The 24,277-nt window shown below is 39.4% G+C and overlaps 1 non-coding gene across 1 annotated transcript; it reads left to right on the top strand.

The window, feature by feature from the left end:
- The first annotated feature begins 5,000 nt into the window (after positions 1-5,000).
- LOC126933344 (U6 spliceosomal RNA) lies at positions 5,001-5,107 on the top strand. Its single transcript, XR_007718567.1, has one exon. It is a non-coding gene; the product is annotated as a U6 spliceosomal RNA (small nuclear RNA).
- Positions 5,108-24,277: the final 19,170 nt, after the last annotated feature.

The following is a 24,277-nucleotide window of genomic DNA, read 5'->3' on the forward strand; positions in this document are numbered from 1 at the left end:
GGCCTTAGACTCTCCTCTAGACTATGCTGCTTTGCTAACTAACCTGTGTCTGACATCTAGCATGATCTCAGTAACTGTTTGCTGATTTGCTGACTGGTAATTTTTCTATAAAGGTAATGCATAGTTAGCATCCAACCAAAGACAAAAGTAATACGATGGAAACCCAAACATTGTAGATCCTGCATTCTAAGGGACAGGATAGATTTGCAACAGCAACAGAAGCTCTTTTTCATGTTGTGTTCATTTCATTTTAACAGAATATTTGGGATTAGTTGATTAAAACAAAACAAAATAAACAACAAAAAACCTTCAAGTTACAACCCCAAATGTATAAATTGCAAGTAAAACGAGGAGGTGATTACTCATGTTGCACAGTTGAGCATTAACAGAGAAAAGAGAATTATCCAACTTACTTTGGGTAAGTGGTGGGGTACATTTTACCTGGGTAAAGGATGGGATTGGGTTAAGGGATTATAGTCTCTCCTAAGACAGAGAGGGTTAAAGACCCCTCTTAATAAAAGGAAAAAATGCTTGACCAAACTTGTGAATGGGATACAGAATGAAATGAGAGAGATGAGAGAAGGCTGCTACCCTGCTTGTTGTCCTTATCAGGACAACCACTGCAGAATTGAGGAGTAATTTTTTCCTTTCAAATACCATAGGAAGGGGACAGCCTTCCATCCACAGTCATGGTGTCAGCTGCTGATGGGAGGGGGCCTGATGAGGAGGCCGTCTCAGGAGCCTAGCGTCTGAGCCCGGCCTTTCTGTGATCCAGGTGGCAGGATTCGGACAGGTCTTTGCCATCTCTGGCTTGCACTTCTCTCATCTATAGAAAAGGGGGCTGTAGCTTCAAATCCCATTTTTTTTCTGGACTTGAAATCCTTTATAGAAGACTGTTCTCTGTGCCCTGGTGTCAGAGGCATTTAAACCAGAGTGATTCCATCTTGAATAGGGCCTGGGTAAAATAAGTCTGAGACCCAGTGGGCTGCATTCCTAGTAAGTTAGGCGTTCTTAGTCACAGGATGACTAAGGAGGTTGGCACAAGATACAGGTCATAAAAACCTTGCTGATCAAACAGATTGTGGAGAAGAAGTCAGCCAAAACCGTCCAAAACCAACATGGCGATGAAAATGACCTCTGGTGGTGCTCACTGCTCGTTATACACTAATTATAATGCATTTGCATGCTAAAAGACACACCCACCAGCACTACGACAATTTACAAATGCCACAGCAAGGTTAAGAAGTTATCCTATACAGCCTAAGATGGGGAGGAACCCTTAGTTCTGGGAATTGCCCACCCCTTACCCAAAACACTCTGGAATAATCCACACCTTGTTTAGCATATAATCAAGAAACAAGTGTAAGTATACTTAATTGAGCGGTCCATGCCACTGCTCTGCTTTGGAGTAGTCATTCTTTTGTTTCTTTACTTTCTTAATAAACTTTATTTCGCTTTAGTCTGTAGACTAGCCCTGAATTCTTTCTTGCATGAGGTCCAAGAACCCTCTGCTGGGGTTTGGACTGGCACCACTTTCCAGTAACATCTTCCTGGCAACCATGAAGGGACTATTCTGAGGAAATCCCCAGCCCAAAGGAAATAGAATGCAGCACCAATTGGCCAGCTTTGGGTAAGTGTCAGGGCACATTTTACCCAGGGAAAGGGTGAGATTGGGTTACAGGCCCAATTTAAGAGGATTACAGTCTCACCTAAGACAGAGAGAGTTAAAGGCCTCTCTTTCTTTCTTTCTTTTTTTTTTGAGACAGAGTCTCACTCTGTCACCCAGGCTGGAGTGCAATGGCACAATCTCGGCTCCCTGCAACCTCCCGCTCCCGGGTTTAAGCAACAAGTGATTCTCCTGCCTCAGCCTCCTGAGTAGCTGGGACTACAGGCATTTGCTACCACACCTGGCTAATGTTTGTATTTTTCGTAGAGATGGGGTTTCACATGTTGGACAGGCTGGTCTCGAACTCCTGACCTTGTAATCTGCCTGCCTCAGCCTCCCAAAGTGCAGGGATTATTGAGCCACCACCCCTGACCAAGGCACTTCTTAATAAAAGGCAAGAACGCTTGACCAAACTTGGGTTAAAGGCCCCACTTAAGAAGTTAGTGTCCTTCGTAAGATTTAGAGGGCGAGAGACCTCTCTTAGTAAAGTCTCTTTTGGTTAAAAATGGATTTTGCTCTTGGGATGTTAACCACTATTCTCTTTGGATTGATCTGCCTTGCACTCTTTGCTGATGGCTGTCGGGGACAGGATTAGGCATGTGCATAATCATGGGACATGGGGAGCTTTCTTCCTTCCTAAAGCGGGAGACTTGAGAGCTGATGGGACTGCTGGAAAAGTTTCCTTTGCAACTGACAAACGGCTGCCTGAACGTATGATTCAGTGTTGCTGCAATAGGTGGGACTTTCTCTTGCCTCCCTGAGCTCTTTGCCTTCCCCACCCTGCAGCAAGCAATGCTTTTCTCTCTCTCTCTCTCTATTTCCCTTTTCTATCTTTTCTGTTCCTCAGGGCCACCAGCTTGCCCAGAGTCCACATGTTGGAACTCCTGGTCAGAGGTCATTCCAACCCACTGTGAATGAGTTAAAGATGACCAGGCCCATCCTGGGGCAAGTTTGGGACTTGCTAGTTCGATATTGGCTGCTAAGTGAAGTGACTAATGTCTATGTTTTGTCAAATCACATGTATTTTGCTCTGACCATAATGGAAAATGTTAATTTGGTTACCCCGTGCAACCTCTTGAGTGGTGTCTTGCAAAACTGAGACGCTTTTGCCTATGGCTTTATGAAATGGAAAAAGGTAATTTTCCTTTGTAATGTGGCTTGGCCCCCAGGGGTTCAGTGCAGTAAGCAGGGTCACTAGGACTGCTCAGGACAAGGGAGTCTAGAAACCTCACATGCTGGCCAAAGGGTAAGAATTTCTTACCAGTCAGGCTTCTGACCTCTCTCTCTCTATATATATGCAAACTGGTTGAACGAATGGTAAAAATCACTGTATATTTTCTCTGTAAAGTTTTGATTAATGGGAAAAAGGATTTGTGAGGCTACTCTTAAGCTGCAGAGAATCTGGTTTGCTTTGTGTTATAAATGTGTCTCTCTGTATTGCTCTGTCATAAAGAGGAGTGTTTTAGGATAGAACGTCGACTTAGGACCCCATAAACCCACTGTTCAAACCAGCCTGGCAAGCTGGTCAGTTGCAAAGTTTGCTGCAGGTAGCTGAAAAAAGAAAAAAGAAAAAGATGAATGAAGATTTACTCTCATCTTGTTTTATGTCCTTGAGAGCTTGACCTTGTAACCACGTGGCAATAGTTTCTCTTGGGCTCTGACAGCCAGGGAACAGGAATTTGAGGGTTCATGTCATAGTTAGCTCTAGAAGTTATCTTGAGCCTTTGCAAGCTCAAAATTGGCTGCTTTAGACTTCTTCTGGGAAGAGCAATGGAAACTACCCAGTGCTGTAGCTTAGTAGTTAAGGCTTTGTCTTTTCCTAATGATGGCCCGAGTTCGGGGTTCCATTCCTCATTTAGGAAATGAGTCCTTTCTGGTTTGATATCTGTGTGACTTTTGCCCTGTATTGATTATCTTCCCTTCCATGAACAACTTCTGACTTCCCTTCTTGAATTTTCCTTTCTCTGAGTACCTGGGAGGTTACCTTTGGTAAACCACCAAAAACAGGGCTGTTTGCCCTGGCTAAAGTTAGGTAATAAAAAGAGTTAAAAAGATGATTTTTAAAAGTGATATTGTTATGTCAGTTTAATTAAAAAGTGGATATCCAAACTATACATATATTTAAAAGGCCTTCGTGTTTTTTCTCTTCTTGAATCTCATTTTTTCTGAAGAAAAAAACCATTTTTTTTCTTCTCAGTTGACTGAATTGTTTTTCTCCATTTTTTCTGCTACTCTTAATGCACACATTAGGTGATCTAAGAATTTCTAGCAGCCTGGGACTCCTGAAGAAAACAGAGGAGGTGACACTAACCCTGTTTTGGGGAAGAAAATAAAAAAACAAAAAAACCTCTGTTTTCCTCACGAAACCCCAGGAATTAAAAGTGGATAAATCCCTCTCAAAATCTAAGGCTCTATTCCATTTTGCATTACGTTATCTGACATTTTTGACTATTGAGGGCATATCAGAAATTACTTTGAATTATGAAAGAGCTTTGGTGTGTAATAACCAGATAGAAAATACACTTTTAGGGATGTCTAATGGCAGTTGTGGGAGGATACTTTGCTCTGTGCATGTTTTGATCAGAGAAGCCGTGCCCTTGGCCTTCTAGAAAATATGGAAATGTGCCCACTCCCACTGAGAGATAAGATTCTTATGGGAGATGGGCTGATTTTCTTTGGGGGGATCCAGAATCTGGTGTAAAAATAGGATCCTGGCCAGGTGAAGAAGCTCACACCTGTAATCCCAGCACTTTGGGAGGCTGAGGTGGGTGGATCACAAGGTCAAGAGTTCAAGACCAGCCTGGCCAATGTGGTGAAACCCTGTCTCTACTAAAAATGCAAAAAAAAATTAGCCAGGCACAGTGGCGGGCACCTGTAGTCACAGCTACTCGGGAGTCTGAGGCGTAAGAATCGCCTGAACCCAGGAGGTAGAAGTTGCAGTGAGCCGAGATTGCTCCACTGCATACCAGCCTGGGCGACAAAGCAGTAAGACTCCATCTCAAAAATAAATAAATAAATACATAAATACATAAATAAAAGAGATTCTTAGTTTGGGGGGATTTGTTGTGCCTGCTTATTAAGTCATAGAAACTGCATACTTTAAAGAGAAACTTGAAAATGGCAAATGAGAAATCTTAGAAGTACTAGATCCTCTTCTGACTATGTATTTATAGGTGCTGTGTGTGTGATATGAAAGAGCTTTGATTAATTGGCTTAAAAATAGTAGGCACTTAAATCAAATATTTTGTCGGAAAAATACAAACCGTAATGTCTTTTAGTTCAGATGACTTTAGTAAACTTTGGGATATAAAGACATTTTTAAAGATTATTGGTTGTGCTCACTTTGGTAGCACATATATTAAAATTAGAATGATACAGAGAAGATTAGCATGGCCCCTGTGAAAGGATGACATGCAAATTCATGAAGCATTCCATATTTTTTAGAAAGATGCCTGTTCTCACTGGTAGTTAGAGCAAAACAAACTTAAAATGAGGTTTTTCTCCTCATTAAACTGGCAAAAATCTACTAAGTTGTTAATATTCATTATTGGTTAAGATGTGGAGAAATAAGCAGTTTCAAATACTGCTGGCATAAAAGGCAATTTGACAATAACTACCAACATTTAAAATATGAATACCTACAATTCCACTTCTAGGAAGCTGTCTCAAAATCTTCACATAATATATCCCGGAGAAATTTATAATTTCTGATAGTATATATAGATTACCATAGTTCTCAGCATAAATGTAGACTTCTCCTATTTTGCTGAAGTAGAACATAACTTTAATAATACTCCCTTAGAATTCTGAGAGAAAGCTGTTAGATTCAGACTAAAAAGTAATAAAGTGTGTTTAACTTATCACAGATAGGTACAGTGCAGAGGTACTATATAAAGTACTTTACAGGAAAAAATTGATTTAATCTTCACAATAATTTGGTGAGGAAATAGAGGCAAGGAAGAGTTAGAAGGAGTGCCAAGGTTAATTGGTAAGTGGCTAAGTTAATGTTCATTCTTAACATTGGGGTGCCCTGTGAGATAGGAGTTCAGCACGACTTGTTTCTCAAAACACAGGTCACAGAAACCCCACTGATAAAACAGGATGTGGTAAAGAAGCCAGCTAAAGCCAGCCACAGTCAAGAAGACAACACTCACTATAATTCTCCAGCACCATGACAATTTACAGATGCCATGCAAACTCCTGGAACTTACCCCATATGGTCTAAAAAGAGAAGAAATTCTGAGTTCCAAGAATTCCCAGCCCCTCTCCTGGAAAACTCCTGAATAATCTACCCCTTGTTTAGCATTTAATAAAAAAATAATCACTAAAATATCCAAGTCACAGTCCTTGGGGCTGAACTTGCTTTCATTTAAAAAAAAAACATAAAGGTTATTGGTAAAGTAAAAATGTCTTCAAAAATTAGACATTTAGTCTAAATTTTACAGATCAGATATTAGGTTTGCTAAATGATTTAAGGTTATAAGCTGCTTCTTTGACCTTTGAAAATTGTTCAACTTACCTGCTGTGGAGTCATTAGAGTCTAGTTAAGTTCTGGGCACACGTGGAGTTAGCCATGCCTCCTAGCTGTGCTGGAATGAGTCAGACTTTATCTGGACTTCTGTCTGGTGTCCTAGAACAAAATTAGAATCACTTACTTACCAGGTTTTTCTCCAAAGTAAATGTTACTAAGAGTTAACAGTGTAACATGTACCTGAGACTACTGGAAAAAGTTTTACATGAAAGGTATGTAAAGAAAGTAAAATGCGGTTTTGGGAGAAGATTATAAGAATTGATGGGAATGTAGTTTTTTGTCTTTTTTTCTTTCTTTCTTTCTTTTTTTTTTTTTTTGTCTACTTTAGAGGATGCATTAGTCTGTTCTCACACTACTATAAAGAACTGCCTAGGACTGGGTAATTTATAAAGGAAAGAGGTTTAATTGACTTACGCTTCTGCAGGGCTGAGGAGGCCTCAGGAAACTTACAATCATGGCAGAAAAGGAAGCAAACACTTTCTTCCTCACATGGTGGCAGGACAGAGAAGTGCATATTGAAAAGGGAAAAGCCCCTTATACAACTGTCGGATCTCATGTGAACTCACTCACTACCGTGAGAACAACATGGGGAAACCATCCCCATGATCTAATCACTTCCCACCAGGTCCCTCCCTAGCATGTGCGGATTATAATCCAAATTAGAATTCAAGATGAGATTTTGGGTGGGGTACAGTCAAATCGTGTCAGAATGTTAAAGGATACTTCTAAGTTGAATAGGATATAGCTGAACGTTTGAGTAAGTTGTGGAAGCTTTGTGAAAATTAATCTTGTTAAAGAAATTATGTGCGGAAAATATTGGCTGAAGTTAAAGGGATATCATTCAGTTTTTCCACAAATTGAACATTGGAATAAAAGCACAACTGAGTTTTCTTATAGTACTAATCGGCTCTTTAACACAGATTTGTAAAGGATTATAAAAGTTTCATAAGAAACTTACCTTATGGTCAGATATTAAAATTGAATATATTTGTCTATAAGGTTTTATTAAGAATCGGGGTTGACATTAATGGTATGCTAATGCAAAGGGTGAAATTTGGCTTTAACTCTTGAACAGGATTTTCATGTCAAATTAAAAAATAATTTTAAAAAATTGTTTGGCTTTAGGATAAACTAAAGGAAAAACAAGGGAAAGACAAGAGACAAATTGTTTGGAAAGCTAAGTCTTCCCTCTATCAATGAGTAAAGGTTTTTACTTCTAAAAATTTTGAGTTATCATTTTGGCTAAATTAATGACTTATGGTGACCTGGAATTCTATTTTATAATGTCAAGTGTTTTAAACCTTTGATGTTTTACAAACTTTCCAAGATTAAATTTTAAATTATGTTTTATCCTGACCTAATTAATCTTTAGATAGTAGGTCCTCTAAAGTCCAAAAGAGACATACCTGGCATGTTTGGTATAAAACTAATACAGGAAGCATTGTCAAAAATGAGCTGGTGTTTGGATTTCTTTTAGCTGTATTTGTATAAATATGTTACTGGTATGTGTTCCAAAATTACAGGAAACTTCTTTAATTCTGATATAAACTTAGTGTATGTTATTAATAGTTTTAATTGTTATGTACAATTGTTGTATGCCACAGAAGTAACCAAAATTCCTAGTCAATTGTGGCTTCAATAGTGGCTATCCTAAGGCCTTTTGTCATCCACAGACAATTGTTGTCTTGTTTTGATTCTCTTCAAAAGATGGTTTGTAATCAGCTATAGGACTTTGACAGCTGCTTTTGAATGCAAATTTCTGATAACTTTGGAGACTGTGACATTAGCGTATAGGGAAAAACTTTCAGGACTCTCAGAGAGAGGTGAAACGTTCATGAATTTCAAGTGGAACAGGATTTAACTGCATAGACTGAATAAGTAGAAAACTGAAGTAATCTTTTCTGATTTTTTGCTTAAAATGTTGCTGATGTTTTGTTTTGTCTTTTTGGAGCTGGGAAAACTTTTTTTTTTTTTTTTTTTTTTTTGAGCTACTGACAGCTTTTAACACTTGAGTAAGTTATGCTCCTGTGAACAAAATTTGGAGCATATTTGTTTCTCTCTGCCTTATTTCTCCAAAATTTGGAAACTACTTGTGAGTATTCTTAACTTATGGCCTTATAGTTATTTGCATAAGTGCAATAAGAATCTGTTTTCTTTTGTAACTGGATACATTTGGAGAAACTGGTTATTTCATGAAGGCTTTGACTGGAATGGCATGCTTTCCTTTAAGGAATTAAATTTGACTTATAGAACCAACAAAAGCCCATTGGGAAAACTGGCCTCATACCTTGTCTCTGCAGTCCCTGTACAGGATTCCTGACTTGTGGTAATAAAGAATGTCACTTTCTGACAGGCTCAGGAGCACCAAGTTATCTTGGGACCTAAACAGGAGAGGAATTTACCCAGCTCATATAGGTATTTGATGGTGCAAACTGATGACTGGGCTCAACTTTAAAAAAAGGTCTTATCTGACATTCCTTATGGAACAAAATTCCATTAAAGGCAGTTAAAAAGAACTTACATGGCAAATAATCATTCTTGCTGCACTTTATACAAATAATCAGGCCAAATATAATAAGACCAAAGTTTATTTTGCAGACAACTCATTTCTACCTTGATTTGTCTTTAGTAAAAATGGGAGACTGGAAAGAGCAAAAATATGTTTCAGGAAGTATGGTACACTTGTTATTAGATTCTAGTCTCATCAGTTGTTTTTCACATTTTTTCCCAAAATTTAGATGGATTCTGCTTATTCCTGTGAACCAACCACTGATTTCTGGCTGCTGCTCAGAAGAAACAAGAGGGATGGGTAATTTAAATATCTGGATCAATATTCTAATTCTGGGCACACATTGGAATCAGCTAGTGACCTTATATCTGCTTGCTTCCAACAATTCCCCAGTTCATGGAAAGCCTTCTTATTTTATTTACTTGGGATAATTTTGCTTTACTGTTGTGGACTATATTGCTGTTGTACTCTGTGTAGGAATGCAGTATAAGGTTACTGTATGTTTTCTTAAGTTGAACACTTATTAATCTTTTAGATATCACCTTTTGTTGGAACTCAGAGTTATGAATGGCCCTGGCCATACCTACACTTTCTGAATGAGATCTTCTCTACTCTAAATGTCAGAAACCCTAATAGTTAGGCTGAAATATCATCGTCATTATTCTGACTGAAGAAGTTACAGAAGATGGATCTTCACCCCTCTACAACCCTTAGGATTAAGGGTTCCATTGTAAAAGTGTGGGTGGAAATATATTCAGAGGTGTTTTAACCAGAGCAACTGCATCTTGAATAGCGACTGGGTAAAATAAGTCTGAGACCTAATGGGCTGCATTACCAGTAAGTTAGGCATATGAAGTCACAGGACAAGATAGGAGGTTGGAAAAAAAGTGCAAGTCATAAAGATTTTGCTGATAAAACAGATTGTGGTTTTAAGCCAGGCAAAAGAAGCCAGCCAAAATCCACCAAAATTAAGATGGCGATGAAAATGACCTCTGGTCATCTACTGCTCATTATATGCTAATTATAATGCATTTCCATGCTAAAAGACACTCCCACCAGCGCCATGACAGTTTACAAATGCCATGACAGTGTCAGGAAGTTACCCTATATGGTCTAAAAAGGGAGGAACCCTCAGTTCTGGGAATTGCCATTCCTTTCCTGGAAAATTCATGAATAATCCACCCCTTACACAGTATATAATCAATAAATAAGTATTCTTAGTAGAGCACCCCATGGCACTTTCTTGCCTATGGAGTAGCCATTCTTTTGTTTCTTTACTTTCTCAATAAACTTGCTTTCACTTTACTCTATGGACTCACCCTAAATTCTTTTTTGTACGGGATCCAAGAACCCTCTCTTGGAATCTGGATCAGAATCCGTTTCCAGTAACACTAGTGCCCAACAAATTAGCTATTGAAAAGTTGTTAATTTGGGAGTTTTTTAAAAGACAAATTATTAAAACAATTTTTAAATGACTGGATATTTAATTGATTTTAAGTACTTAAAATTTTTAAAAAGGAATTAGCTGGAATGCTATAAAATAAATCAGAGATGGTTATGTTTAAAAAAAATTTTAACAAATTAAAGTAAAGCAGACAGAGAAAAAACTCCCTAAAACCAAAATGAAAAAGAGGTGAGTAAGAAAGTTGTTCAAACATCAGTGCACTTTAGTTTGTTGGGAATGAATGGTGCCTTTGCTGCTTTCTTCTTATTAGTTCTCCTGCTATTCACTGAAGCCTGTGCTGAAGCTAAGATCTAGATACTTGAGATTGAAGTCACTTTTGCAAAAAAACTGATGACAGAGAAATCTGATCTGACTTCATCTTGCTTCTGATCTCCAAGCTGTCTTTGTCCATTCCCGAGCATAGGCCAAGGTAACTATGGGAAGAATTTAAACATGGAGTTTGGAGTTGCTGAACTGAAGAAGGCTCCAGGTCTCTCTGACCTCACCCCTAACCCCCAACATCTCTCCAAAAGCACAGATGTTTATCTGCCTAACATTTAGACCCACCTAGGAGAAAAATTATTTTTTCTTCCTCTTCCTGTAAGGCCAAGAATATAACTACACCTGAATGGACCCTTTCACTAAATAGCATACAAGTTAATATCTATTCTCTGATCCACTTACTCTCCCTAGTACTCCCCTCCACAAAATTCCACTTCTCCTCACTCCCAAAACCTGTTTTGCCAGGGTGCTGTATAAGCTTCTGAGCCATGCCGAGGGGCCGAGGGGCCGAGGGGCAGTAATCATTCAGTGGATCTCCCCACATATATGCAACCTCCCCCCGGGTTCTTCTTGCCTGCTGCTTAGATGGAGATAATTTATCAAGGCAAGGGAATTGCAATCGAAAAAGTTTTATACATGTAGAGCTGGCTAAATGGGATACAGGAATTTTATTATTACTCAAATCACCCTCCTCAAGAATTTGAAGGCAAGGGTTTTTCAAAGATAGCTTAGAGGATGGGGGGTTTTGTTTAGGCAATGGGTGCTTGTTGCTGATTGGTTGGGTTGCAGTCATAGGGGTGTGGGAAATGATTGCTTGCTGAGTTACCTGTGGATGGTGCCACAAGTGTGGTCGGTGGATCCAGGTGGAACCATTCTTCATAAGATATGCAAAAAATCTGAAAAGACATCTTACGTTCTACAATAGTAATGTTATCTGTAGAAGTAATTGGGGAAGTCGCATATTTAGGGACCTCCAGAGTAATGGCTGGTAATTGTTTATGTCTACACCATAGCCAAATTCAGTCTTCTCTTATCCTCCTACCCTTAGCCTAGTGGTCTCTCATTACCTTTATAAAGGCTGTTGAGTTTTGAGGAAGGGCTGTTACCATTTAAACTATAAACTAAATGTCTCCCAAAGTTAGCTCGGCCCAAGCCCAGGAATAACTAAGGGCAGTTTGAAAACTAAAGGCAAGATAGCAGTTGGTTAGATCAGATCTCTTTCACTGCAATAATTTTATTGCTGTTAGTTTTTGCGAAAGTGGTTTCATATACGTATTAAATAAATGTGTATGCCTTTTCTCCAGTTAATCTGCCTTTTGAGAGTTGGTTTTTCAGTGCACCTTCTGGGGAAAGGGCCTTGGCCCCTACAGTAACACACAATCTAATGGAAATAGGTAATTCCTAAAAAATGTTATAGGGACAAAGGAAAAACTCCCCTTTCACCCTTTGAAAGTGTGCTGAAAATCAACTGAAAAAAGGCAAATTGGTATTAAAAAAAAAAAGGCATACACTTTACTTTTTAACATGCACAGAAAAAAAAAAAAAATCACATGATTACCTCAGCACCCCCAGTGGGTCAGAGGAGTTTATATACCCTTTGTCCTAGGGTAGGGAGGATATAGGAATGTCGACAACTCTTTTGAAGGACAGTAAATGATGATTAAGGAAAATGGACAAGGGAGGTAGAAATTAACTTGTGAATGACTCTCTCCGGAATTTGAATGAGCCCAGAGACAGGCATTATCTTGTGAAAAAGTTCATCTAAGTGTGGTTGCATTCTTCAGTCTTCTTTTCTGCTGTAGATAATGAGTTCAGGGAGGGCAGAGAAGCCAGCTGTGTTTCTTTTAGTAAGAAGCTTTCCTGTCCAGATAAGGCAATTTCAGAGAGATAGAGAGTTCCTCCCTGTGCTCAAGGGGAGAAAGAAGACAGGGTTAAAAGGACCTTGATTCTGAGGCTTATTTCTGAGGACTTTCGATTTTCAAAAGCATTCAGCATGTCTAAGCACCATATTTTGGAGAATTGTTTTCTGCACCCCAACCATGTCTAAGACTTATATATGAATGAGAGTTAATACTGGTAGTTCCTGGCAAAAGTTTTACACTTGTAGGGATTGAAATCTAAGGAAATTTCAGGCAGATAAGTGTGTGAAGCTTTAGGCTCCAGAAAGTTATGTTGTAATCACCTGATGGGTTCATCTTGCCTGCTTTTCAGAAAAGCCAATGCACTGAGAACAGTTGGTTTTCACAACGAAGAAAGAGTTGAATAATCACAGGCATCGCTGAACAGAATGATGGGAGGAATTACTCAAATCAGCCTCCCCAAGAACTCAGAGTCTAGGGTTTTATGGATAGTTTGGTGGTCAGGGGTCTAGTGAGTGGGTGCTGTGATTGATTGGGGATGAGATCATAGAGGTTTGGAAAATGGTCCTGTGTGCTGAGCAGCCACTAGGTGGGAAACATAGGAATGGTTGAGGTTGAGCCATGAGTCACAGGTCCAGGTGGGGTCAGTTACTTGGATGCAAAAGTCTGAAAAACATCTCAAAAGACCAGTCACTGGTTTTGCAATAGCGATGTTACCTATAGGAGCAATTGGGAAAGTCACTAATCTTGTGACTTCTGGACACATGACTCTGGAAGCAGTAAGGGATTATGGGAAAGCAAGCTATGGAACAATTGCTGATTATAGTTTAACCATGCCTACATTTTAGCAGAATTCATCCCCCTCTCACTGTCAGGCCTCTGAGCCCAAGCTTGCACATATACATCCAGATGGCCTGGAGCAACTGAAGAATCACAAAAGAAGTGAAAATGGCCGTTCCGGCCTTAACTGATGATATTATCTTGTGAAATTCCTTCTCCTGGCTCAGAAGCTCCCCAACTGAGCACCTTGTAACTCCTGCCTCCGCCCCCAAGAGAACAACCCCCTTTGACTGTAATTTTCCACTACCTACCCAATCCTATAAAACTGCTCCACCCCTAATTCCCCTTGCTGACTCTCTTTTTGGACTCATCCTGTCTGCACCCAGGTGATTAAAAAGCTTTATTGCTCACACAAAGCCTGTTTGGTGGTCTCTTCACATGGATGCGCGTGACACTCATAATCCTAATCTCCTGGTCTTTAATTAGTTTTACAAAGGTGGTTTAAATCCCTGACCAAGGTGAGGGTCAATTTTAGGATGGGACTATTATCATACTTCCTTCAAAGTTAAACTATAATATAAACTAAATTCCTCTCATTGTTAGGCTGGCCTATAGCCAGGAATGAGTGAGGACAGCCAAACTGAGGCTAGAAGCAGGATGGAGTCAGCCATGCTACACTTCTCTCTGTCATAGTATTTGCAAAGGTGGCTTCAATGTGACTTGAGTTGGCCTTTAGAAAAGATGGGCAACCGGGAGTATCTTAAGCAAGGATTGTTTTTGGCTAGTTACCATTAATCTGCTCCTGCCTTTTTGAGGACTCTTGTCACCCTGCTTATTTAAAAGCAAAGCAAAGCAGCAAAGGTAACAAACATACACAAAGCAAAGAAAAACACCTTAAAACCATAGCAATATTTGGGAGGCCGAGGCAGGCGGATCACCTGAGGTCAGGAGTTTGAGACCAGCCTGGCCAACATGGCCTACTTAAAATACAAAAGAATTATCTGACCATGGTGGTACATGTCTGTAATTCCAGCTACTCAGGAGGCTGTGGCAAGAGAATCGCTTGAACCTGCGAGGTGGAGGTTCCAGTGAGCCGAGATTGTGCAATTGTACTCCAGTCTGGACAACAGAGTGAGACTCAGTCCCTGACCCCTTCCAAAAAATAAAAGAGATAAAAACCCATAGAAACAAATAAATCTTACATCAATCTCCTGTTATAACTTAGGTCATTTTCCAGAAAGAAATTTAGTAGTTGAAAATGGCATAACCTCTCCTTGTTTAAAAGATGTACCCTAAAACCGAGGCGAGGCCTTTTCATCTGACCTCGTTTCCTTCAGGAACTCATCTTCTTCATACATGGGTGAGGTTTTGGGTAGGACTAGAATGTCAACATCATTCTTTATTATACCTTTATTTTCTATTCCACTGCTTTTTTTTTCACCTCCAAATAGTTTCTCTCCTTCTCATGATACAGATTTTAATGCTGCATTCAGTTTCCCAGTATACTACCCCAGTCTCCGTCATACTCTCTTGGCTAAGAATTAACTCATTCAGGATCTGGTAGGACAGCTGCTTGCTCTATTCCCAACATTCAGACACAGTCATCCTCTCTGCTGTAGGAGTTAAGCAGTACTTGTCTGGTTTCCATCATCCATAACACCTTGGCATGCCCTTTCAAATGCCTCTTTTTTCTCTCTCTCTCCTCTACCTGCAACTCATTAAGATAATCGACTTTTTTAATTTTTCTTTTAGCTGTAACATAAATTTTACTCCTTAAAGAATGTGACTGCCTGACTGGTTTTAGATGATGTTAAGGTGAATGTAATGACATGCACTCACAGTAGGAGATGACATGGGGTGAATGGTGGGGACTAGAAATTTCCATTTCAGTGAACAACATAGAATGGGTTTACCCTGAGGGAGTCACTTACAATAGACACTCCCAAGCACCTCCTGAGAGACTGAGGTTTGGGACACAGAAGAGGGAACGAAAGAGAAGGTCATGGAATATTTATTTTAGGGATGGAGACAAATGCAATAACAAAAGGACCAACGATTGTGTAAACCAATGAAGGAAATACTAAGATTCTGGGTCTTCACAACCAACTTCGTGTCTTGGGTTTACTGCTTACTTGCCGTGTAATATTGAGCAATGTCAGGGACTGTAGCTCAGGTTTCGGTGGGGACAGATGGCGGGATGGGGTGAGGGTATAGCAGGTGAGTCTTTAGATAATTTAGAGGAACTCTGTGAGTTAAAATAGAATTTTGATTTTGCTATCCACAAAATAGTCACTTTGTTAGAGGTACAGAAGATGTATATGATGAGTCAGAAAGGAATTAGAAAACAAATTAATAGGTTAGTGAAACAGCCTAGGGGCCATGAGTAAGACAATAGCAATAGTAGTAGTAGTGATAGATAGATAGATAGATAGATAGATAGATAGATAGATAGATAGATAGAATTACATGTATATATAACTATATATGTAACTACATATATGTATATATAACTATATATAGTTAAATATGTTATATATAGTTACGTATAATTATATATCATTATATATACACTTAAATATATTTTATATGTTGTTACATATAATTATATATAATATATGTATATAAATATTGTTAAATGAAGTTTAGCCTAAAGCTGCCTCTTTACATATTTTAAAGATTCTTTATACATAGAGAACTGTACTCTAACTGGATGTGTAGAACAGACTGCAACCTACTCCTGTGCCAATCACCAAGTTTTGGTCAGGCAGCCAACTGTTCAAACTAGGTTCACATAAGGCAAACTCTGACCTGTAATGAATCTGGCTGTTTCTACGCCTCATTTCATTTCTGTTTTCCATACTCACTTTCTTTTTTTTTTCATCCAAACATCTTCCTCCACCACATGGCTATGCTACAGCCTCTCTGAACCTATTCTGGTTTGGGAGGATGTCCAATTTGCAAATCATTCTTTAGTCAATTCGACTGCTACGTTCAATGTTTCTAATCTATGTCAAGAAGAAAAGTAAGTTAGTATGATAAAATTAAATTTTATGAGCATTATTTCCTAAAAACTGGTGACTTTTTTAATCACACAAAACCCTCCAATTAAAAAATATATATTATAAAGTACCTACCATGTTCTAGAAATTTAGCCCAGTACCTCTCTCTGTTAAATACTGTGGGAACCCAAGGTGATAAAAATATTAATAAGAATTAACACTCACCAAAGGCCTCCAGCTAGGAATAAGGAGAAGGAAATGGAGAGTAATAGAAATAGCTATCACAACTCTTTTCTAGTTTACATTTATTCTAGTCCTAAAATGTATTCCAATTAGGTTAGCAAATTGACCCTGGAAATGACAAGGAGCAGAGAAAATACATTTTTGGGCAGTCATAGATATCTGTGGTTCTTTATTACACATATTCCCCTGAATTCCATACCAATGGAATTTGCTGGTATTTCAAATTAGAGCTTCACCTACATTTCTCCTAGAAAATATTGCTATAAACATCTTTCAAGATTGTTTGGCCTTATGCTTCTTGTAGTACGTGAGTCACTATATGAATTTTCTAAGCCCAGTCTGAGAACTAAACCTGATTTACATAATTTTTTCCCATCAGAAAATGAGTTCAGAGTGTCAGATGCAGAGCCTGTCTTATGGTTGGGAAACCTCTGGCAGACCTTAGTGACTGGAACTACGTTTATATCTGGTACCCGGGGACGATTCTCAGCCCTCGTGGCAGAGGTATGCAAAATTCATGAGCAGTCAGTGGTGGCGTATGGACAATGGAGATGAATGAAATGTTTGAAATCAGTTGACTGTTGTCCAGTTTTCCTTATCACGGTTCCATAAGGAGACATTAAGTTCTGGGCACTGAGGCTGCAGGTAATTTATTAAAAGAAAAAAAAATTACACTTCGTTAATCTTTCCCATTTCTAGACCTCTGCAATATTAATGCCTCAACTCTGAATCTGTTACTTACCATGCAGGAAACTGCAGGAATCTGTGCACAAGTCTCTTCAATCAGCTGTAACCTTCTAGAAGGCAGGCCATGATTTTGGACTTGGCTTCCTCACCCATGGAGCCCAGCTCAGTGCCTAGCACATGTGCTCAGGGAGTGTGAGCAGCCTGGATAAACACACTGGCCTGGAAGTTGCTACATTTTCTGGAATATTTTATTTGATTATTCAGCTACTCCAGTGGTGATTTTCAAATTCTTTAACTTCTAAAATGTCATGCCTGACACACCAACTGGTTAGTGAAAGCAACTATCGCTGTGAATCAACCAATAGATGAGAACATTTTGTAGTTGGAGAGACACAGATAAGTCAGTTTCATGCTATAAAAGACTCAACTCTTTTTGTTTTTTCGTAATGACCAAGAACGGTTCCATAAAGCAATATATATTCAGAGGAGCCGAAGGACGCTAGACTTCCTAGGAAGACAGGGGAAGATCTTTAGGGTAGAGGACAGATTATTAGAAAAAACCACGATGTCAGAAATGGTACCAATGAGACTTGAGAAACCAGAGTGGTCTACTTGTTTTTGTATTCTTTAACATCTAAATGAAGTTGGTATAAGCTAACAGCATTGCCATTGGCTTCAAATTCTTGATCAGCAGATTAATTGCAGTGGGAGCTTTTAGAAATGGGGAGTAGAGGAGATATCATTCTCTTATTATTATTATTATTATTATATTATACTTTAAGTTCTAGGGTACATGTGCATAATGTGCAGGTTTGTTACATATGTATACTTGTGCCATGTTGGTGTGCTGCACCCATCAACTCATCAGCACCCATCAACTCGTCATTTACATCAGGTATAACTCCCAATGCAATCCCTCCCCCTGCCCCCCCTCCGCATGATAGGCCCCGGTGTGTGATGTTCCCCTTCCTGAGTCCAAGTGATCTCATTGTTCAGTTCCCACCTATGAGTGAGAACATGCGGTGTTTGGTTTTCTGTTCTTGCGATAGTTTGCTGAGAATGATGGTTTCCAGCTGCATCCATGTCCCTACAAAGGACACAAACTCATCCTTTTTGATGGCTGCATAGTATTCCATGGTGTATATGTGCCACATTTTCTTAATCCAGTCTGTCACTGATGGACATTTGGGTTGATTCCAAGTCTTTGCTATTGTGAATAGTGCCGCAATAAACATACATGTGCATGTGTCTTTATAGCAGCATGATTTATAATCCTTTGGGTATATACCCAGCAATGGGATGGCTGGGTCATACGGTACTTCTAGTTCTAGATCCTTGAGGAATCGCCACACTGTTTTCCATTCTCTTTATTCTCATGTTCAGGTGGAGTTTCCCCCTTTACGAGGCCAAACATCACAGCAACAAAAACAGAAAAAGGAGATTTGCAACCTTGCCTCAGCTTCTGCAATAACATAAAATTGTGTTTTCATGATTAAGCATGTTAATTTTAACTTGTGACAATTGTATATAAGTGCTTCAAATATGACTACCTATTATATGACTTCAAATATGACGACCATTTGTATGACAGTTCCGTATTCAGTACACACTAAACAATGCAAAGTTAGTGAACCATTTTTAATAGTGGTTTTATACAATTGGGCACAGATACTTATAAGGGTATATGATTTTACTCAACAGATACAAAACATTCTCAATCAGTGAAGAGAAAACACCTTTTCTCAAAGGAGATTAGCATTCTTGGGTGTGAAGGGGTTATGGTAGTCAGGTTAGTGTCAACTAACATATTCAATATGCTGCTATGATCTCATAGTTAGAAAGTAAATATATATTGTTTTCATAATACAAACTATAGAAATTTGGTCCCTCAAAATCTCCTTGATTGGAGAAACAAAGGATAAAAATGGTTGGAAATTATTAAAATCCACTATAAGTTTCTTGTAGGAAGAAAATATGTCTCCTGGTATTTTTATCTCTCCCCTTTGTTTTACTTCCTGGCACATAAGAGGCTCATGGTCCTTGCTGTCTAAACTCTAAGGTTTTTACTTATTAAATGTGAGCTCTCTCTTACATTATCCTCACGAATAGGCAATATTTGGGGGTTACAGCCTCAAGATGTTTACATTCTAGTGGAGAAGACAGTTCAATAAACAGTTGAAATGCAGTGTGGTAAGGTTTAAGCCTTGGGTGTTGTGGGAGTGGATTAGAATATCCAGCCCATAGTGGAGTTAAACAGAAAAACAAACAAAGAAAAACACCTGATCAAATATTTCTATAAATACTGTAGAATAATTACCTTCGCAAACCTTGATCAGTAAAGACCACCTATTCTCAGAGGTCCTCTTACAAACAGAAGATTCTGTATTTTCTTTGTTCCTCATTCATTGTGAAAAAGAAAAAATGAAACACTCTTTTCAATCTACACATTAGCTTTTGTGGGAGTTATTGCTGTAAATTTGGCAAAATAACTTATGGATAAGACGTTTTGAAGTGTTTAATTCGAAATATCTTCCTTTCTGCCTTCATGACACAGAATATGGGGGCATTGTTCAGAACCCTTTCAAAAAATATTTCCAAATTAAATTACTTTTAATGTAGTGAGATGTTTGTTCACATGAATATTTTTTCAATTGAGATGTATAAAACTAATTAGGTCTGTATTTATCTGTGCTTGGCAACTGGGTACTGACTTCTCAGCATGAGGCTGAGAACAGCAGTACATGTGGCAGGCGGCTCTATGTGCGATGAGGAGGCTGAGTGCCTCAGTCTCTTTTCCTGTCCTCAACAGTGTAACTGACAGTTCCAGGAGTTAGTGAATAGCATTAAGCCTAAAAGCAATCATGCTTTATCAGAGGGTGGATTTCCAAAGATAAGTTGTTTTCTTTCCTTTAATCATGTAAGCTCACTGATTTCAATAGGGTAGTAGAGCATAGTAATTACGTTTGTCCTGGACTCAGAGGGCATGGTTTCTAAGTCTTGCTTTTACCAACAGTGGGACTGCACTCATGTTACCTGACTTCTTTGTGGCATCATCTCCTCCTCTGGGAAATGCTGGTCATGACTGTGCCTCCTGCATGAGTTGCAAAAAGGATTGAATCATGGGTGGTCTGTGATGGGAGGAAGAATAGTAGGAAATGCTGCTTTGGATGTTTTTCGTGAGATCTCTCTGAAGGCCAATAGCTGTACAATGAAGATAATAACATTGCTTATTTTGAAAGGGTTGGGACAATCGAATAAGTTAATACAAACAAAGAGTTTAGAGCAATACTTAGTATATTATAGGCATGGGTTAGTGTTTAGAAACATGCATATGTTAGACTATGACATCTATTATAGTTCTTGAATTATTAGTATGGGATGTTCACTTTATATTACCTTCCTTTAATTTTATTTTCATATTGACCTTGTAAAGTATTATTATTCCCTTCATAGATGTCAAAACTGAGACTCGAGCTCAGTGGAGTTCAGTTACATTGCATTACTCACTAAGTGGCCAAGACAGAATTTACTTAAAGTTGATTGACATCTGAGGTTGTGCTTTATTTTGAACACTGACTGGAATAATTCCAGAAAATTCTATTTTTTTACAATAAAAACATGAAGCTCTTAACCACGGCTGGAAAACCACTCTTTTAAGTTAAACAAGTCAAAACAAGAACCTCTTTCACTTAAATATGATATAACCAATATGCAAATGAGCCAGCACTGAAGGTTCTACTAATGGCAGGAAGTTCAAGAGGGTGCCCCACAGCACAAAGGGGCACCAGGCTCGGGCTTAAATAGGGTCTTAGCCACAGGGAGATGGAGAGCTGTGGGCCTGAGTGTTTTCCTAGAATAATTCACTGTCTCTAAGAATCCAGGGACTTCTCGTACATTTTTTAATCATCTCTATTTGCTCTGAAAGGCCTGTGTGCATGTGTGAGAAAATGTGTTTGGTTTTCATGAGGTGCCATTTCTAAATAGGACCTTGAGGCTAAGCCGTGATGGCTACATTTAGTAAATAATGAATAATAAACGGAGGGAAATATTGAAAGAAAAAAACCTGTGAATCTGCACAGCCTCAATGAAATTAAATGGAACAAGTCTCTATCAGTTTAAGCAAACTTATCATACAGAATTTAATACTTATGAAATGGATAAGCTAATAATAAAAAGATAAAAGCTACCATATATTAATTTCCTACTCTGAGCAGGTTACCTTCCACACATTATCTTAAGTATCTTTTACACCAATCACTTGGGGCAGATAATTCTTTCATTTTGCAGATGTCAAAGCAGAAAATTAGAGAGATTAAGTAATTAAGCGAGGCTATACAGCAAGTAATAGTAACAATAAATGCCATTTATTGAGCTATTAGCATATGTCAGACACTGTTTCAAGTGGATATCAGGTATTTATTCATCATTAATTTATTTAATAAATATTTATATCATGGCTACCATGCACCAGGGACTGCTCTGAGCTCTAAGCATACAGCAGGGTACAAAACAGCATACTGTCACACAGCTCATGTTTTAGCTGAGTAATAGCAAACAAACGGGTCTATTTTATGTTGTAATCTTTTTTGTTTTTGTTGTTTGTTTGTTTGTTTTTTGAGACAGAGTCTCGCTCTGTCACCCAGGCTAGAATGCAATGGTGCTATCTCAACTCACTGCAACCTCCACCTTCTGGGTTCAAGAGATTCTCCTGCCTCAACCTCCCAAGTAGCTGGGACTACAGGCACCCACTACCAAGCCCAGCTAATTGTTGTATTTTTAGTAGAGATGGGGTTTCACCATATGGGTCAGGCTGGTCTCAAACTCCTGACCTCAGGTGATCCACTCACCTCGGCCTCCCAAAGTGCTGGAATTACAGGTGTGACCCACTGCACCTGGCCTATGTTATAATATTGTAATATATAAATGCTATGCAGAGTAATACATCAGGGGAGGGGAACACAGAGGGCTGAAGTGTGTGCAATTTAAAATAGGATGGAGGGCATTTTGGGGTAGCAAGTGAGGAAATGAAGTTCAGCACCCAAGATGAAGCACTGATGGGTTACATCTGTGCAAACCTAGTTTCCTGTCACTGCAGCGGGGACCGGAATGAAAACTGGGGCCAAGAGCATGAACAGTGTACACAGGGAGTGTCAGACTTAGGGGCTTACACAGAACTTGGCTGTCATGTTCCTTTCCCCACTCAGTGTAGTTGTTAAGACTGCATTCTTTAGAAACACTCCTCCTTGGTTCAAATAGTATCTCTAGGGGAGTGCCTGAAAGCAAACTATTTAAACTCACTGAAAGTTTCCTTAGCTGTGAGTTGAAGAAAGTGATAAATTAGGCCTCAAATGAACTGATTGATTATATCTCCCCCCAGTTCATATGCTGAAATGCTAACCCCCATGGTAATGGTGTTGGGTAGTGGGCCATTGGGGAGGTGATTACATTATGAGGGCAGAGGCTTCATGAATGAAATAAGTGTCTTAGGTTTCTCTCTTTCTACCATGTGATGACACAGCACAAAGGCATCACCTTTGAGCCAGAAATCAGGTCCTCACCAGACACCAAATCTGCTCTGATCTTTTACTTTTCAGCTCCCAAAACTGTGAGAAATAAATTTTGTCTTGTTTAAATGTCCAGTTTATGGCATTTTGTCCAACTATAGCAGTTGGAATGGACTAAGACAATGTCCCATCAAATGCTGGTAGGGTCAGTGAGTTCTTTGATCTCACTTCCTACCACTCTCTTGATCACAGACTCTTCTGAATGCATGCTGCCCCATATCCCATGCTCCCATCCAATCCTGCCAGGCACACACTTGTTTAAATGCTTTGCTCTTAGCTTTGCCTACCTGACTCTTACCCCAGATTTTATTACTGCTTCTCCAGTTTTCTTTTTCATGTCTTTGCCCTAATGTTATCTCCTTGGAGACTCTATAAGGACCTTACTAAAGTGTGTGCGTTGGCTGGGCACGATGACTCAGGCCTGTAATCCCAGCACTTTTGGAGGCCAAAGTGGGTGGATCACAATGTCAGGAGTTTGAGACCAGCCAGACCAATACGGTGATACCCCGTCGCTACTAAAAATACAGAAATTAGCTGAGTGTGGTGGCATGCACCTGTAATCCCAGCTACTCAGGGGGCTGAGGGAGAATCGCTTGAACTGGGGAGGTGGAGGTTGCAGTGAGTTGAGATCACACCACAGCACTCCAGAAAACAAAAAGGTGTGTGCCTTGCCAGGTGATGCTTGTCCTAACTGGAGGTCTTCCTTCACTTTCATCATTGTCTTTATGCTCGTTAGGAGGTCAAGTCTCAGCACGGCACAAACATACAGCCCAATATCTGGAAAGAAATAACTCCAAACAGAAAAAGAAGAAAAAACAACCAGCATCTATATAATAAGTCACCAGTAGGAATTAGGGGAGGAGGACTGGGAATGGATATTGAGAAGGTTGGAGCTGGAGGGGCAAGGCCAGAGTATAAATTTGGATAGAAAAGAATTTAATAACCTGGGAGCAATGGCCAGTGCCTGAAGTTTAACATCTGAAGAGGTCAGCAAGCTTCAATGTACTGTGGGGGTAGAGCTTTAAAGCTCGAGCATAAGAGTGATTAACAGTAAATGCCATAGAGACGGCAGGGCTGCAGTGTCAGGCATTGAAGTAAGGGCCAGGAGGTTTAGGGAAGCAGAAATGGAAATGTGGTAATTGATTTATTCTGTAAAACCAAAAAAAAAGTCTTCATTATATTTCCCAGGCAGGCTGATAGGGCACACCTTTAATATTGATGCAAGCCCTCCTCTGGAGGCTGAAGCTCACAACAGGAGATGCTGCCATGGATCCGAGCTCCCTAGAGTAAACGCAGATAATGAGCAGATGGTATCAATGCAGAAGATGAGATTCTGGAAGGGCAGAGGCCAGGTGATGGCATTGAACCGTCAGAGGCAAGGTGTAATTACCAAAATGTAGGAAAGCTAGAGTGACAAGGACGGTGGCTTTGTACCCTGAGATCTGTAGCGAGGGCTTACAGACTATGGCATTCAATGAGGCAAGACAGGTCAGTGCCTGGTTGTGGTGTTATTTCGCTTGTATGACAAAAGAAAAAGAAAAAAAGACACAGAGAGAGAGATAGAAAAGAAAGAAGAGAAAGAAAAAGACAGAAAGAAAGAGAAGGAGAGGAAAAAGGGAAGGAAGGAAGGAAGGAAGGAAGGAAGGAAGGAAGGAAGGAAGGAAGGAAAGAAAGGAGGGAGGGAGGGAGGGGAGGGGAGGGGAGGAAGGGAGG

The sequence above is a fragment of the Macaca thibetana genome, chromosome 12 (genome assembly GCF_024542745.1).
Source record: "Macaca thibetana thibetana isolate TM-01 chromosome 12, ASM2454274v1, whole genome shotgun sequence".
Taxonomy (NCBI): domain Eukaryota; kingdom Metazoa; phylum Chordata; class Mammalia; order Primates; family Cercopithecidae; genus Macaca; species Macaca thibetana.